The 15,776-nt window shown below is 32.2% G+C and overlaps 1 long non-coding RNA gene across 17 annotated transcripts in view; it reads left to right on the plus strand.

Moving 5' to 3' along the window:
• Positions 1-7,175: 7,175 nt before the first annotated feature.
• Positions 7,176-15,776, plus strand: part of LOC114281263 (uncharacterized) — an 89,590-nt gene continuing 80,989 nt past the window's right edge. For 5 of the 17 annotated variants that reach the window (XR_014344065.1, XR_014344071.1, XR_014344063.1 and 2 more), the window contains exons 1-3: positions 7,177-7,361; positions 8,191-8,274; positions 10,316-10,394. This is a non-coding gene — a long non-coding RNA (uncharacterized LOC114281263). Of the gene's footprint in view, positions 7,362-8,190; positions 8,275-10,315; positions 10,395-10,546; positions 11,443-11,728; positions 13,049-13,626; positions 15,070-15,776 lie in introns of those variants that run through there. The other 12 variants (XR_014344070.1, XR_014344069.1, XR_014344074.1 and 9 more) reach the window with 6 other exon arrangements.

Genomic DNA, 15,776 nt, shown 5'->3' on the forward strand with positions numbered 1-15,776 from the left:
TTCTGTTTCTACCTCACTTGAATTTGCTTAACTGTAATTTGTTGTGGAATGGACTTATGAATTGATATAATATTTCCTTTTTAGAGCCCTCATTTCCATGTGCTTCTTTTTTTGTATTAATAAATCTAAACTTTTGTTTGTTTTTCTCTTTGAAGTTACGATATCCTTTAAATCATTCAAGAGGATAAAGGTTCAGGTTGTTTTTCCTTTTTCCAAATGTTTAAGCTCCCTTATTTGTAGTAGTGTTTCTCTCTCTCTCTCTCTCTCTCTCTCTCTCTCCAATTTCTAGACGCTATCTATCTCCCTTATCTTCTATATGTTTTTGAATGGGTTTCTAAAATGGGTATATTAATAGTAGGAGTTTGATTTGTAGTTTTTTTTGGATAATTCCCAGATTCTGCTACCACAGCCGCCTCTCCATTGCCAGAAACTGCCGTACGTGCCTTGTCGAGGTCGAGAAGTCGCCCAAGCCCGTCGCTTCTTGCACCATGCCCACTCTTCCAGGTTTTCATTTATTTTTTTATGGATTAGTAATGCCATTTGCTTAATTCATCTGGGTTTTAGTATTTTGTTGGGTTCATTATCTACGGTCTATTATTATTTAGAAAATTTAGATCATAAACTCTGAATTTGGATCATTGGTTTAGGTGATTGTTTGTTTGATATGTGGATTGTTAAATTTTTTGCCCACCAAGTGTTTGATTCTATGCTCAAGTGACAAATTTATCAGAAACAATTGGAACATGGAGTGTTTGAATCTGTTTGAATCTGCTTTCACAATTGAACATGGTCACCAATATATGTACACCATTGTAACTCTGTTACAGAGTATTGTGATTTTATTGAGAGATAGACATTAATGAAGATCATTAGAGAGATAGACATTAATAGCAAATCAAACCACTGCATAATTAGCCAAGCCCCATGGAACATGGTCATCAAAAATTGGGATATAATCTCACCATTGTGTTTGTTTGTATGCATTTATTGATGAGATATGTTGTGGTTAAATTCTCATTCGTTCATGAATCCCCATATATTTTATTCATATTTAGTTGGAACTAGGTGGATTGAAGACAATTTTATGCTACTCACTCAGATTCTTGTACTTATTTGAATGTGTTGGTTAGTTTAATCATATGAAAAGAAGTCAATTTTGGGCATTCTGCATATTGAAGACCCATTTCTACTACTTGGTCTAAACTTGAGCACATCTAATTCAACAAGCTGCTGTGAGAGCTTGACTGAGTCCAAACATAAGATATAGTTAACACGTGATATATATTTTAAAATAAAATAAATTATAAACTATACTAAGGAGGACCTTTGCCCTCTGTATCCAAAGTTCTACAATAAAATACTTGACATTAGATGAGACTAATATTTTTGTTGTAACGTTCAATCCATTTGTCAATACTACTAAGTAGATTCTGACATGCTTAAATTTTCTCATTCTGTGTCTACACAAGCACACACACACACATATATACTAGTGGTGAATGCAAACACATATGCAATAGCACATTTACACTTTTGGGAGATTGATGAAGGAAGAAGTGGGATGATTTTGAAAACTGTTTTGACACTTTTTTTATTATTTTAACTGTTTAGTAAACTGTTTTGACACTTTTTTATTATTATAACTGTTTAGTAGTAATTTTGAAGGGTATTGTTGAATGGAAAAAAAATGAAATAACAATAGCACCAAATAAAATGAACACTTCATATAATAGAATAAAGGAAAAGATATATTATAATCTAGGCGTTTGTCTCTTATAAATCCTTCTTTTTGGCTCTCTTGATAGAGATTAGGACACAAAGTAAGATCCATAATGGCCAGTTGGTAAGGGAACATTGATAAAACTAATCCATAGGTTGGGTTTGGCGTGGATTTTTAATAACCTAACCCGCTCCCTATCATATTGGGAGTGGGACAAATCAAGGGGTGATGGGATGGGACTAGAGCGAGAGAGAGATTAAAATATATATCACGTGTTAGCCTCCTACTATATTTGATTTTTAGCCTCCTACTATATTTGAAGGTGCGATTATTACAATGTTTTATAAGACGTGGGCAATGGGTGTATTGGAAAATGTTCTTGCATCTTTCCATTCCATTTCTCGATTTTCTGATTGCATTACTACATTTGCATTATTTTGCAGTTGGTGTCTTCAGAAAGAAAGGTACCAAACTATATGAAGCAAGCTTGAAGGATGAGAAGCGTTTAGATCAATGGCTTCATTGTTAAATTAAGCAAGTGTTTTAGTAAATAAATTTAATTTTCCCATCATGTTTACACCTTCAAAATATTCTGTAAATGACATTTGATGTAGAATTTTTTGTACAGAGGACATCTTTTTTGTATGATTCTGTATTTGTATGGAATTATTATTTTGGGTTGGATAATTCAGATTTGTATAGAATTTGATGTTAAAAGATCAAATTTTTGTATTGTTGAAACGAAATAGAAATAGATATATGTATTATTTTGTTTAAATACAGGGTGCAGGTTGCACGAAATAAATACAGGTTATGAAGAAATTAATTATAATAAAAAAAAACACAAAATAAAGTTTTTTCCATTAAATGTTTAGTAGCGAAAAAAAAAGAAGTGAATTTGTTAGTGACTAACCAATTGGTAGCCAAAAAGGAAATCAATATTTTTAGTGACCAAATATTTGGTAGCCATAAAGAACCCAAAGATTTTTGGTGACTAAAAATTTAGTAGCTAAAATTATAATGAAGACTTTCGGCTACCAAATGGTTAGTAGCCAAAAGTTTAATAAAATGAAAAATAATTTTTTTGGCGACTGAATTCTTTAGTCCCTAAATGTAGTAATGTTGTGACTAAAACTTATCTACGACAAGAAGTTTTAGTCGCTGAAAATTTAATTAATTTTATTTGAACACTTTTGGCGACTAAATATTTAGTTGCCAAAATATCCCCTTTCCCGACTACTCAAGGTTTCGTAGCCAAATGCTTACTTTTGGCTACTAATATTTTAGTCGCCAAAGCATAACCTTTGCCGACTAACAAAAATTTAGTAGCCAAAACGTTAACTTTCAGCGACCAAAAATAGTTTAGTCGCCAATACTATCGCCGACAGGGTATAGGCGACGAGTTTGGCGACAAAATATTTTAGTCGCTAAATGGTTTCGGCGACTAAATATTGGACTTTTGGCGACCAATATTTTGGTAGCCAAAAGTGACATTTCTTGTAGTGCCAGCACACTCTCCCCACTATGCCACTACAACATCACATGAATATAAATGCAACATATATTATTTATATATTACTTTGATCGGTATTAATACAAAACTATATATATAAATATAATTATATATATTCAATATAATTTATGTAAAAAATAAATTATTTAGTAAAAAAAAATTTAGATCACTTTTGGCGACTAAATCCATTATTTAGTCGCCAATTCTATAATTTTGGGCTACTAATTAATTTTCAGTCGCTAAAAAAATATGTTCCGCCTAAAAACGTCCCCTTTTGGCGACTAAACCTGTTTTTAAAGTGAATTTTAGTCGCCAATTGATTGTTTTTAGTTACTAATTTTTTTTAGTAGCCAAAAAGCTTGACTTTCAGTGACCAAACTGTTTTTAGTCGCCAAAACATGTAGAATCGGTGACCAAACTGTTTTTTAGTCGCCAAAACCTATACTTTTGGCTACTAAATGTTTTTAGTCGCCAAAAACCTTAACCTTTGGCTACTAAGATTTTTTTAGTCGCTAAAACCCCTATATTCGGTGACTAAACTGACTTTTAGTCGCTAAAACCCTTATATTCAGCGACTAAACTCTTTTAGTCGGCAAAAGTGGCCAATTTTGGCGACTAATTCCATTTTAGTCGCCAATTCTACTACTTTCAGTGACGAAAAATCCAGTTTTAGTCGCCAAATCTGCTTTTTGTTATAGTATATATTAAAATGATAATTATCTAATTTTGTTTTATCTAGAATAAGATGATACATTACTCAATCCTTTAAGGATAATATTTGTTTGTTTGTTTTTATTTTAATATCAATTTTTTGGTTTTTAAAGGATATTTTTTTATTAAATAAAATGATATATGATCCAACAAAAACGTGAGTATGCCATTATTTTAATATTTTTTAAATTAAAAAATCAATATTACCTTATATACGTTAATACTTATCTGATCGTAATACTAAAATAGATTTGTTAAAAATATTCTTATTTATCTCTATAGCTTTATTTATTTAATTATTTTTTTATGTTCACATAAAAAATAAAATTTTTATTATCATTATTTTTTTTTTTATAAAGTGAGAAGAATATGGATAGATAGATTAGTTATGAGTAGAAATAGATTAATTAAATTCTTTTTTCTTATTTGTCTTCTTGTAGCTATTTTTTTATGTTCACATCTAGAACTTAATATTTTCCATCTCATTTTTTTTTTGTCATCTTTTTTAAAAACTAATAAATAATTAGAAATTAGGAAAAGGGCAAATGAGGCTAGAGGGCGTATCGTGTAGAAAAGAGAAAGCTAACTTTGAATGAGAAGGTATGATCAAGGCTTTTGAAATTTTTGAAAACCTACTACATTTACTTATATATACACTACAACAATTTACACTTTTGGTGACTGCAAGGATTTTAGTCGCCAAAAGTTAACCTTTTGGCAACTAAAAAATGTATTAGCCGGTGTTTGGTTAAGCTATAGTGACTAAATTTTTTTAGTTGACATATATTACTTATTGGCGACTAAAAAGAATTTAGAAGCCGAATATGCCACTTTCTGGCAACTAAAAATTTATTAGTCGGCATAAGTCTAGATTTTAGGCTACTAGATAGGCTTTTAGTCGCGGTATGCTAATTATTGCCGACAAAAAAAGGTTTAGTCACCAAATAACAACTATATTTTCATGTTACTCTTTGGCTATGAATAAATTAGTCTATAAATATTAACCTTTCGTGACAAAAACAAATTTAGTTGTCGTTTATTAAATTTTTTCCGACCAAAAAAAATTTAGTCGCTCAATTACAAGTTTTGGCGACAATATAAATGGTTTAGTCGCTAAATGATAAATTAATTTTAGAGTGAAATGAATATATTGGCGGGGCTTTTCCCAAACTAAGCCTCTTTTGCATTCTATTTCCCAAACTAGGCCTAGTTTGGATGGAATTCCCAAACTAAGCTAAAGCGCTATTACAAATCGCGCTTTCACTGTTTGGAGCCCAAAATTTGATGAATAGTGAAAGCGCTATTGTAAAATGCGTTTTTAATTAATAAATTGCTGTTTTAAATCGCGCTTTTAACATAAATTTTTTTTCTAAAGAAAACGCTATTTGAAATAGCGCTTTCTCTGTGCATATAATTTTTTTTTTTTTTTTAGAAAACGTTATTTGAAATAACGTTTCTACTGTTGAACACCAACCCACCCTCTGACATACGCACACACCCACACACACCCAACCCACACTGTGAATCATTGAAATAAGATAATTTTTATATATAATAATAATTTATAATAATAAATTATATAATTTTTATAATTTTCATAAATATAAATCATTTTTAGGTTATGGATGGTTTGATTTATAACATGTATGTAAGGGTAAAAATTTTTATAATCAAAAATAATTTTTGCAATTTTTATAATCAAAAATAATTTATAAATTACCAAAAATAATTTATAATACATATGTATTATAAAATTTTTTATAATAATTTATAATACGTATGTATTTACTTTAAATAAACTATATATAATACGTATGTATTATATATATAATTTTTATATATTTACTTTAAATAAATTATTTTTGATACGTATGTATTATATATATAATTTTTATATATTTATATATTTACTTTAAATAAATTATTAATAAATATATAATAATTATTTTATAAAATAAATTATTAATAAAAATTATTGATTGTAAAATAAATTGATTACTTTATAAAATAAATTGATTACAATTTTTATTAATAATTATTTATTATATATTTTTAAATAATTTATAAAGATTATAATCAATTTATAAATAATTTTTGCAATTTTTATAATCAATTTTTACATACGTATGGCAATAATTTTTATAAATTATTTAAACCATACGTATGTAAGGGTAAAAAATTTTAGGTTATGGATGGTTTGATTTATCATTTATCAAAATTTTTACCCTTAAACCATACGTATGTAAATGTGAAGATGGGTTTACTGTAAATGTAAATGTGAAGATACGTATTAAATTATTTACATACGTATTAATTATAAATTTTTATAAATTATTTTTGAATAATACATACGTATTATAAAATGTGAAGATGGGTTTACTGTAAAAAATTTTAAATAAAAAATGTAAAGATTTAAATAATACATACGTATTATCAATTATTATAAAAAATTTTATAATACATACGTGTTATAAAATTTTATTAATAATTTATTTTATAAAATAATTATTATATATTTATTAATAATTTATTTAAAGTATGTATATAATACATACGTATCAAAAATAATTTATTTAAAGTAAATATATAAAAATTATATATATAATACATACGTATTATATATAATTTATTTAAAGTAAATACATATATATTATAAATTATTATAAAAAATTTTATAATACATACGTATTATAAATTATTTTTGGTAATTTATAAATTATTTTTGATTATAAAAATTGCGAAAATTATTTTTGATTATAAAATTTTTTACCCTTACATACATGTTATAAATCAAATAATCCATAACTTAAAAATGATTTATATTTATGAAAATTATAAAAATTATATAATTTATTATTATAAATTATTATTATATATAAAAATTATCTTATTTCAATGATTCACACTGTGGGTTGGGTGTGTGTGGGTGGGTTGGTGTTCAACAGTAGAAACGTTATTTTAAATAACGTTTTCTAAAAAAAAAAAAAAGAAATTATATGCACAGTCAAAGCGCTATTTCAAATAACGTTTTTTTTAGAAAAAAAATTTTATGTTAAAAGCGCGATTTAAAATAACGATTTATTAATTAAAAGTGCATTTTACAATAGCGCTTTTACTATTCATCAAATTTTAGACTCCAAACAGTAAAAGTATAATTTGCAATAGCATTTTAACTTAGTTTGAGAATTCTGTCCAAACTAGGCGTACTTTAACGAATAGAATGCAAAACGGGCTCAGTTTGGGAAAAGCCCCTCTATTGGCGCCCTGTTATGGAATTAGATATATCGGGTTCTTCTCTCTCTCACATTCTATTTGACCACCAAACCTCACCCCACATCACCTCACCTCAGCGTAGACCACCGCTGCTTGCCATCGCCCCCGCCGCAGATTACCACCGTCACCGCCGCATCCTCACAGGTTCTCTCTCACTCTTGATCTGTCTCTCTCTCTCACTCGCATCTGTCTTTCTCTCTCTCTCTCTCTGTTTCTCGCTCTGTCGACCTTGTTCACTCTTTCTCCCTCTCCGTCCCCCTTTCTCTATTACCCCCTTTCTGAATCTTGCTCTAGGGTTGTTATGATTTCTTCAATTTAATTTGGTGTTGATTTCCGAAAATGGGTTTGGTTGAAGTGGTTTGATTTGTAAAGTTTTATGGGTTTGATGTCCTAAATGGGTTTGATTTTAGTGATTTCATACATTTCCCTTATTTTTCGTTTCTCTCTCATTAGTTTCAAAGCCCTAATCCATTGATTGTGTATGTAGTTTCAAAGCCCATGTATTTGCATGTATATTTGGTCCCTCATTGTGTATGTATGTATTCAAAGCCCTAATCCATTGTATTGGAAAACCTTCTTCTGGGGGGTTTTCACTCATTATTGGAATGTTTGTTTCCATTATTTTTTTTTACCCTTTATGTACTTATTGTACAATTCTTATTCTTTTATTTTTTTAAGATATTGTATGGTTCTGTGAAGTTCATGGGATGGATGTAGTGACTGAATCAGTTTCTTTTATAACACTGAACTGATGGAGGAAGTTGCAGTTGGAAGAATTTTAACTACAAAAGAAAATTAGCTAGAGACAGAAATCAAGAACAAAATGGATCAATGTGGCAGTGACATTGTTTTATTTTTGTGTATATATATTTGTTATCCATAGCTCTACCTTACATGCAAAATGCTCACTTGATTTAGTGGTATTTATTTGTTGAAGAATTGGCTAAACACTGACATTTTGTGCTAGTGGCAGATTTCAGACGTTCTTTGTAATGCTGGAAAACCTCGTGGCTTGCAGTCAGTTTGTTTATATGGAGGAACTTCTAAAGGACCCCAGGTATTTTCTTTGAAGTCTGGTGTTGTAAGACTACTTCAATTTGCTCTCTAATTTTATTTTCATTTTGAATTTTTGCCACACAAAAAAAGGAAAAGAAAAAGAAATTACATTCTCATTTTGACTAGATGTTTACGTAAATCACATTCTACTTGATATATATCCTTATTTGTTGCAACATACTATTGATTGATACCTGTTAAGAGTGAAATTGCTTCTGTGTTTGAGTACCCTTCATTTTCAAAATATATATGGCTGTTTAAGTTACTATAATATCTTCATCATTTGAACATGGTTGGATGTATAATTGTCCAAGAAAGATTGAGTTTAATATGTCGTAGGCGTAGAGAGAAGTTGGATATCAAAATATTTATGGTATCGTTGAGTTGCTTGTCTATTAGTTACGGCCACTAAAGCACCCTTTACATGGACGTTCCTTTATGCTAGAGTGCTAGACAATGCTAAACTGAGTGCTCTGGCAGACTATCACCAATCTTCTGGTCATAGATAACACCTTGCTGCTCTAGCACTCTTTAAGCCTGCTAGAGTAGCCTTCCAAAACTCTTTCTTGGCACTTCTATAGTCTATTTGGGTGGGAAGTAACCAAAGATAATGACAACACAGAGGTTGATGTCTAGAAGATTCTAGATAATGGTACCAATTTGGAAAGAGCATTTTATATTAGATTTTTGCTTTTATAAGCTTTGACTTGCACATAACCTCTTTTCAAATTGCGATTTCTCTAACATCAGTTTTTTAATGTCAATTTTTTTTGGTTTTGTTTTTAAATTGATGGAAAAATGTCATTTTTTTATTCTGTGATAGCAAATTTACTTCCGACGAGTCCCCTTTGAACTGAAATATCTTGTTATCATGTGCTCTGTAGATTTTTCAATGTTTTTTCGGGTACAAATCTGCAATTGAATATGTGGTGAGCAAGGAATAAAATGTTTGTTTCATTCCCATTGAAATAGCTGAAATGTTTTTGTTTTGATGGAAAGTGATACAAACATTAGTGGGAGATCAAAGTCAATCTATGCTTTTTCTTTTTCTTTTTCTTTTTCTTTTTTCTCTTACAATGGAAAGCCCTGGATCTTAATCCAACCCTTTAAACCAATTTTTTTTGTCTTCTAAGTTCCAATATTGTTGATCTTTGTTGATCATGTTTTTTAACCGTATTAAAAGGCCCTTTTAAATCTTGTTGCTAAAACGACATCCCTCACACATTAATGTGTACTAATTGGGTGTTGTGTATTGTTATTTTTATGTCCTATATATTTGTGAATCTTAATGATAGGAACCTTAGTTATGTTCAAAATCATAAACACTTGTGTTTGTTAGTTTGTTGGACTTTAATTGAACAACTTTTGGTTTGTATTGGCATTTAGTACCAAATTGTACACTTGTGCCCTTTATGTGAATGGATCAGTACCAACCAAATGGAAATTTTGACAAGAACAAGGAGGAATTCGTTTTCGATTATATTGGGCAGACTACTATAAAGATTTGGTTTTTTAGTGTTGAGGTGAAAAAAAGAATAGGTTGTTCAAATTCTTAGTTCTTATTTTGTTGGGACCAATTAGAATGTGTTATAACATTGGGAGTCTTTGCTTGAAGTTTCTTGTTTCTCTTTTAACTTTTGAGAGTTTCCATATTTGTACGAAACGATACGCCGAATCCCCTTTTAGTCTCTCACTTTTTTCTTTGGTCATATTGCCTCTCACAAGGGGTGTGAATATCATTCCCCTATTTGTAACTCCAATCGGGAGTCTTTTCATGGGTCATAAACTAGCTCACTAAATCTATTTAGATGCCTTATGTATTTAAGAACATTTTAGTCTTATCTGATTGTTGTATTGGTGAATTCAGTTTCTAGAAAAAGATGACAGCAGAAAGCCTGAAAGCCCTTTAATCTTTTATTCAAGTTGTAGCTATTAGTGATTTACCTTTGTCAGGCTTGGATATGGGAATTTTGATGAAATTGATTTTACTAGAGCATTCTAGCTCCCTACACTAGTGTCTCTAACTCCTTTCTTTTTGGCAGGTTCTAGATGAAGCTGATCGGATGCTTGACATGGGATTTGAGCCAGAAGCTCGTTCTATATTGAGCCAAACATGTTCTGGTATGTTGTATCACTTGATTTCCTTTTTCTATTGTTTGTTTGTTTGTTTGTTTGTTTTTTTTTTTTTTTTCTGGTATTTTGTATCACTTATTTTTCCTCTTTCTGTTTGTTTATTCTGTTGCTTTTTCTCTTTAATTGATTTCATACTGTAGTAAACACATGGCTTCCTAAGCAGCCTCATCCGTATCCTACATTTTAGTTTGAGTCCTTGTAAACCTTTGTGATAGTCATTATAGATAACTGTGTTTATTTTTTTTTCTAAAAATTGCTTTGATTAGTTTTTTGGGTTTCTTAAGGTGTTGGGATTCCAAAATCAGATTCCAAAATCAAAGAAGATTTGTAAACTTGTAGGCACATGCACAGGCTTTACATACAAACAAAATTGTTCGTGTGTCTTCTTCTACAACAAAATAAAAATGATTACAAAATGGATTAGGAAATTTTCCTTATGAATAATGTCTTCGACATGAGCACATGCATCATTTATCTTTGGAACATGTATCTAGTGTTGGCCTTACCTTTATTGTTGGAGTAAAATCCGGTTTCGCTTACTCTTTCTATTATTTTCATGAAACTGAATTCCCGGTAGTCCTTTATTGTGCTCTGATTACAATTTCCAATTATTGATAATTATAGTCCATATACAAGATGTTTAACATATATATTGTTATGGATAATGTGTGTCTTCTTCTACAGCCATATAAAAAGATTACAAATGGATTAGAAAATTTTTGTTATGAATCATGTCATTGGCATGAGCACACACATCATTCATCTTTCGGTTTTGTATGATGTATTGGCCTTGCCTTTATTGTTGGAGTAAAATCTGGCTTTGCTTTGGATTAATGCCAAAGGTTTTGAAATTTTCCACCTTGCATTTGTGCAACTGATATTCCTACATAATTTGATGCATGCAAATCTCCTTTGGTATATAACAGGGCTGATTGATAAATATTACCGAACTTGAATTGAGTGTTGACTAATTAGAAATTTTTTATACCAATATAAGTTTTATAGAAATTAAATGGAAGAACTCCTCAAAAGAAAACTATTGATTTTTAAATTTTTTTTTATTTTACTTCGACAAAGGAAAGAACCACCAAATAGTGAAATGTACAAATTTAAGCTATGTGTATGAAATAAATGGCGCTACCAGCTCACCGCTCACTAACCATGGAAACATAAGATACGTGGCCGTTTCTTCCCCACCCCCACATCCACAAATCCCATGCATAATGTTTCTATTTCCAAGAATAATTTAATGGGGTTGTTCTCTTGTTAATCATTTACTAATTAGCATTAGTATGAATCTATTATCTTTGTCACTCTCCTAGGTAATGTTGACAGGAGTAGTTGAAGAGGGATAGATCTCTTCAAGGTTGCTTTTACTGCTTGCCTTATTTTGGTGTGTATGTCTCTGTGTGGTTATCTGTTTTCCCATAGCTAATGCTTGTTATTTTGGTTGTAGTGGAAGAGAAAATCATGTTAAATTAGACCCAAACAACTTCACCAAGTTTTCTAGCAATTTTTTAGGTTAGAAATTTGATGCTACTGAATTACATGCTTCATGAATTCATTGTGCAGAATTGTGGTGTTAAGATATTGTAACATACTATCTCTGAGAGTAGCCTATATTTATTAAGCTATAGCTTGGAAAGAATTGAGTAGATTTTGACTTGGCATCCAAAGTTTGCATTACAAATTTTCATGGAATCACTGTACAGTTGCAAAGTGCAATCATTTTAGGTCCAAACATTTTTTCTTCCTTGCCTTGTTTTGAAATTTGATAAAAGAACAAAAAGTGTACATTTTTGTTTTGAAATTTGAGAAGAAAAAAAAAAGTGTACAATGTGTATTTGTTCTTTCTCACTACCCTCTGGCACAATTGTTGATGATGTTGTGTATGTTGAAGCAACTGACTCCACTACTGAGACTACTAATGATTAATACTCTTATCATCCCCTCTCAAGCTAATAGGTGAGGGTAACACCATTAGCTTGTCCTTTAGCTATAACTTTCTTCTTGACTTTTAAGAAAGGGGAAAGAAGGCACTAGGTTTTGGGAAAGATTTTACTGGATTGTATATAGTTAGGGATCTTATACCCTTATGTTAATTGATCATTTTAATACTAATTAGATATAGGACAAATGAAGGGTGTTCGCGCGGGCAGGGGGGAATTCAAAACAGTCTCTGAATCACACAATGGATGTCATGAGAAGCTTTCTCGTGACAAATATGACCTGTGAGGATAGACGACATGTAGTTAGCACACGTAGGTTGGGAGTTAGAGTCAAAAACGTCTTAAACTTAGTCGAAAAAGGGTGTTTAAAGGGTGAAAATGCAAAACAGCCCCCGAACCACTCTATGAACGTCACAAACAGCTTTCTCGTGACAAATAGGACCTGTGGAGACAGAGGGCATGTAGTTTGCACATGTAGGTTGGGAGTTATAGTCGAAAACACCTTAAACTTACTCGAAAAAGGGCTTTAGGGGGGCGAAAATGCAAAACAGCCCCCGCACCAATGTGTAGGTGTCAGGGGCAGCATCCTCGTGACAAATACAACCTGTGGCCACAGACAGCATGTCATTCGAACGTGTAGTTTGAGAGTTAGAGCAGAAAACGCTTTGAACTTAGGCGAAAAAGGTCCGAAAATGCAAAACAGCCCCCGAACCAATGTATGAATGTTACGGACTGCATCCTCCTGGCATATGGCTGCAGACGACATGTAATTTGCATGCGTAGTTTGAGAGTTAGAGCTGAAAATGTCTTAAAATTAGTCGAAAAAGGGCTTTTAGGGGGCAAAAATGCAAAACAGCCCCCGAACCAATGTATGGCTGTCACACACAGCATCCTTGTAACAAATAGGACCTGTAGCCATAGACGTCATGTAATTCACACGCGTAGTTTGAGAGTTAGAGCCAAAAACGCCTTCAACTTAGTCAAAAAAGGGCTTTCGGTGGGCAAAAATGCAAAATAGCCCCCGAACCAATGTATGGATGTTGAGGGCAGCATCCTCATGACAAATAGGATCTGTGACCACAGATGGCATGTAATTCGCACGCGTAGTTTGAGAGTTAGAACCAAAAACGCCTTAAACTTAGTTCAAAAAGGGCTTTCGGGCGGCGAAAATGCAAAATAGCCCCTGAACCAATGTATGGATGTTACAGATTTGTTATTTCTTTACTTATTTTATTATTTAAGCAAGTTATTTATTTATTTATTATTTTTAGATAAGCCCCCGAACCAATGCAAAGCTTTCGTCAATAGAGCACAAATGATGTGCACAAGAAGAGATAAGGAAGAACAAATAAACTTACAACATAAGAGAAAGGAGAAGAAGGCAAGGAATTGGTTGGACAATATTAACCATGCCATCTTCCCTTAAATTACATGAATAAGAGGTATGCTTGTTGAGAGAAGAGAAACAGCGGCAGAGTATATATACATTTCTCAAGAATGATGACTTTTCTAATACTCCCAATTCCTCAACTCTTCCAAACTACCAAAATCTTAAAGTCAGAATCATGTTGTTTGAAAACTTTAAGACACTACCAAAAGCTAAATAGGATCAATTTTCATGAAGACGTGTTTATGAAGTCCTGTATTTAGTTTTTACATAGCAAAAAAGCTCAACCTCTTATTGCTTATCAAAGACTTCTTGAATAGAACAAGAAATACTTGTCCACCACTTCATGTATTTAGTTTTTGCTATTAGTTTTGAAAAACATGAATAACTAGGTACATTGAAGCATGCATTTCTGAATACTAATGTGTGCAATTATATTTTATTTTATTTTTATTTATTTATTTTTTTGGCGTGGACTTGTGGATACTCCTTTTTTGTGTATGGAGGACAATTTCGGCCTTTGCATACTTTGATAATTTTGTCGTCCTCTGCTTTTGTGTGGATTACTATTACTCGAATAGATATTTTTTGCCCTCGACTGTATAATTATTGGCGTGGTATATAGAATTCCTTTTGTTATGGTACAGATTCCAATGTTAATTTGCACCACGACAAATGGGCATTTCGCATGGTAGTACATATATTTTTGGGGCATAGATAACTTAATTGTTATGGTTTGTATGGAATTATTAAAAAAGTTTGGACTAGATAGCACAAGTTGACTATGGTTTGTTTGGAATTTTAATATACAGTCATACATTTTTGGATGGTTGGAAGTGAAATGGTTGCAAATCTATTTTGGAATGATTGATAATAGATGTATTGTTTTGTTCATATACATAGTGCAGGTTGCACGAAATACATACAGGTTGTAAATAAATTAGAATTTGGAGAAAAAACATAAAATTATGTTTTTGGCGACTAAACAATTTGTAGGTCAAAAGGAAGAAAAAAAAAATTGGCGACTAAAAGTTAGCCAAAAAACAAATCACACTTTAGGCGACTAAAATGTTTAGTAGCTACAAAATTGCAAACAAACAGCAAACATATTTTGGTGACTAAAGGTTTAGTAGGCAAAAACAAGTTAGACTTTAGGCTACTAAAAGTTTAGTAGCCGAAAAAAATCAAACATTAGGTAACTAAATTATTTAGTAGCTAAACAAAAATAACCTGAACAACAAAACATTTTTGGCGACTAAAGATTTAGTAGGCAAAAGCAAATCAAACTTTCGGCGAATAAAAGTTTAGTAGCGAAAAAAAAAAAAAATCAAATTTAGGCGACTAACGTAACCGTAGAACCACCTAACGCCGGCGCAGCAACCACCACTGGCCCAGTTTCCGACCAGATAGGCAGCGTATAACGCTGTGAACCCCATCGGATTGAAATCTGCGACGGATACCCACTGGCCTGGCCACACATCTTCAACCGAACACACCCCAGCATCTCCACCGACTCATTGATCGCCACAAAACCACCACATCTGTTGCCAATATCGCGAAACAACTCAGGACTTCGAAGGTGGATTGGAAGGCCCAAAATCTGTACCCAGTTATTGGATACCGAAACTGGTGCCCCGCCATCCGCACGCAACGAATCCGGCGACCAGCAGCTAAGAACCATATCACGCCCAGCTATTGTCCACCGCCGACGTATCGCACTTTCAGCCTCGCGCCTTGATCTGAAGACAAAGAGGTAAAATTACCCTCCAATTCCATAAACCTCCACTTCCCCTGACGATTTCCACCATCGAAGCACCCAATTTGCGACCACCAACGTATCCAAACCTTTTTTCCCCAAAACCCCCACCCTCCCCACTACCGCTCTATCCAACTTCCGAAACCACCCCCCTTCAGAACCTACCTGAACCACCACATCCCCCACATCTGCATCTCGATGTATAGGCGCAATCACCTGCGGTGGCCTCCCTACTGCCTCCACCCTAGGTTGGTTGTTCTTCGTTCTGGCCCATCCAT

The sequence above is a fragment of the Camellia sinensis genome, chromosome 11 (assembly GCF_055761805.1).
Source record: "Camellia sinensis isolate YWXY chromosome 11, ASM5576180v1, whole genome shotgun sequence".
NCBI lineage: Eukaryota > Viridiplantae > Streptophyta > Magnoliopsida > Ericales > Theaceae > Camellia > Camellia sinensis.